Genomic DNA, 3,263 nt, shown 5'->3' with positions numbered 1-3,263 from the left:
AAATAATAAAGTGTGATAATACTATTTTATTTTAAAATAAAAATGGAGTATTAAATACAAACACAATTATTTTATAGTAAACTTAAAAATAAAATGCTAATATTTTTGTTATTATTATTTGAATTTGAACCTTAATCATTATTTTTAATTATTAGAATTTTTCATTTTCAAACTTAAAATCATCAAACTTTTATTTTGGCGGGTTGCCGGCAAGTAAGTATATGTGCTTCTGGGTTTAGCGCTGCTGACTAGAGCGTCAGTGAATGAAATATCACAGTTTTGCATTGTGCTTTGAAAACGTTAGCGGGTAGCCTAGATTTACATTTAGTAATTTAGCTAAAGATCATAAAGATTTATGCTTTCAGTTTGAATAGAAATCTTATACAGTACAGTTTGTCGATCTAAAATGGTAATTGTGCATTAACAGCTGTCAACCATGTAGGTACGCAAACGCGCGCTCTGAACTAATTTACACAGCGCATTTCTTATTTTGGTGCATGCGGACCTGTGGACAACTTATGTGCACCCCTGTTTATACTGATGAAAACAAATGGAGAATAGCATTTATGAAACACTGTTACATTAATGAAGCAATATACTGATTAGTCTTTACTGATTTGTAAAGAACAGCTTAATGGATGTAATCTCAGTGAATTCTGTTTGTCTTGTTAGTCGACCTCTGCTGCTCATAATGAAGACCGACAGAAAATCCAGGGCATAAAGGCTAAAGAAAAGAAGTACCACAAGGTGCTCTTAATTCATATATATATATATATATATTAGTTTAGTTATATATATATATATATATATATATATATTAAACTATATTAGACATATTAGTATATTTCGTTTTCTGTTTTTGCTACCTTCTTTTTTCTCTTGTTGGCTTATATAACCCTATAAAAAACTATTTTTTGCAGCACATTCCTATAGACAAAGTAGTACAGATGGTGCAAGCTGACCATGAAGAGGACACTTTTGGTATTATATGAAGCATACTAAGGAAAATTCCATTGCCGATGTGAACATATTTGAATGCTTTTAACTTTATTTTGTTTCTTTGTGTAAAAGATAACAGCATAGTCCCAGACTCCCAACCTGTGAGAAAGGGAAGCTCATTGTGAGTGTATTATTATTAGCATTTTGATTACCATTTACTAATTGTTTAACATTACGTCCATTTTAGAGAGGATTCTGTCTGCTCACAATATAATGTATGCTTGGATGTCTATCTTCTACATTTTACTGATCAGTTCACCTGCTATCTGGAGCTTGAACTCTAGTAAAAGGAGAATCTCTGTATCCGGATCACTGCTGGCTCTGCAAAATGATTGCTCTAAAAACGGCACTATATCAGGTGAGTTAACAGATATGGAAGGTATGTTTTATCAGCAAAGAATAAACTACAATAGGTGACTCTTGAATACATAATTGTGATTGGTCAATCCCGGCATTCCGTAGTAAAATATTTTTGTATTATTATGACCTCTATACTATAATTGACTATTTGAACCAGTTTCCTACATAGCTGTGCTAGTTCCAGGTCTCTTATCACTGTGCAGTCTCATTCTCACATAATAAAATATAATCATTTACTCTCATTATTACTCCCCCATTGGTTATGTTTTATTCTTTGCACTACTATTCAGGGAGGCAAGTGTAATTCAGTTCATGAAAGAATTACTCTTTTTTTTTTTTTTAAATGTTTTTATCCTGAATCAGTTAAACACTGAATCAGTCTAATTATTTACTTACTGAATCTGTCAGATTGTTTACTTAATTTCCCTGCTTCAAATCTTGAATTTAGGAAACACTGCTCCTGATAGTTTGTCACTATATGAATCAGGTGGCTTTGTGTAACCTTGCATTCTGTGTCATCATCTCCAGATGGTAGTTCTCATCCCCCTCCTCAGCGTCTGTCCCCGGCACAGTGTGCATCCAGAGCCCTGACCCACAAGCAGCTGCACACCCAGCTCACTCAGAGATTGGAGGAGGTGGTGAGGGAGCAGCAGGGTACAGCCCAGAGAGGCTCCTCACTGGAGCCCAGGACTGCAGATCAAGAGAAAGAAAATATGGAGAAGTCAGTGAAGTCCATGCCTGCTAGACCTGCACAACAGAGAAGGAAGAGTAGTGAAATTCAGGGCGACACATCAGACAATGACAATGTGAGACTCTTTTAGTTGGAATAGATGTCTTTAAGTTATAAAGAGCAAATATTATTAGTGTTTGCTAAGGCAGGTATTACTATTACTTGAATTTGGAGTCGATTTGTTCTAGGCACATTGAGATGTGGCACTTAAAGAAGTTCACTTCCAGAACAAAAATTTGCAGATAATTTACTCACCCCCTTGTCATCCAAGATGTTCATGTCTTTCTTTTGTCAGTCGTAAAGAAATTATGTTTTTTGAGGAAAACATTTCAGGAATCTTCTCCATATAGTGGACCTCTATGGTACCCGCGAGTTTGAAACCTCCAAAATTCAGTTTAAAGGGTCATGAAACTCCAGAATACTTTTTCTGAGATTTTAGCAGAGGTGTTTGTGTTGCACATCATAGAAGACAATGTTAGCATATGACATCATTTGAACTTTTGGAGAAAACTGGTTAATTTTACGATTTTTCGCGCTATTTTCATCTTCCGAGTTTAAAATCTACATCGTGTAGACGTCACAATTTGTGACGTGGCAATGGACTAATAGTACATCTGTAACGGGGCTGACGAGACGTGAGACTTGTGGATCCATCTGCAAGCTTTTAATAGAGAGACGTGGTAAACAGGCAGGGTCAAACAATGGCAAACAGGTATATGGCGGGCAAAACACAAGAATAGTCCTAGGGCTAGTGTAGGTCACCGATCGGCAGACAGAATCACAGGGGCGAGACGAGAGGGAAAAAAACCAGGAAAACAGGCAAAGATCAGATCAAACGGTGAAAAAGTTCACAAACGGCCTCCATAACCGTGACTGGACAGGATGAGGATTCCCCGACGGCCTCCATAGCCGTGACAGGACAAGCAAGGCAGAACATTGGGGTTGATAGACAAGACCGACTGTTCAGGGGCAGCCTCCCTGGCTGGGTCGGGACAAGACAAAAGTTCACAAACGGCCTCCATAACCGTGACAGGACAGGATGAGGATTCCCCGACGACCTCCATAGCCGTGACAGGACAAGCACGGAGTTCGTAAACGGCCTCTATAGCCGTGACAGGACAGACAAAGAGTTCCCAGACGACCTCCTTGGCCGGAACAGAACAGGCAGATCGTT

The sequence above is a fragment of the Sinocyclocheilus grahami genome, unplaced genomic scaffold (genome assembly GCF_001515645.1).
Source record: "Sinocyclocheilus grahami isolate Dianchi unplaced genomic scaffold, SAMN03320097.WGS_v1.1 scaffold426.1, whole genome shotgun sequence".
NCBI lineage: Eukaryota > Metazoa > Chordata > Actinopteri > Cypriniformes > Cyprinidae > Sinocyclocheilus > Sinocyclocheilus grahami.
This window is presented reverse-complemented; position numbering follows the sequence as displayed.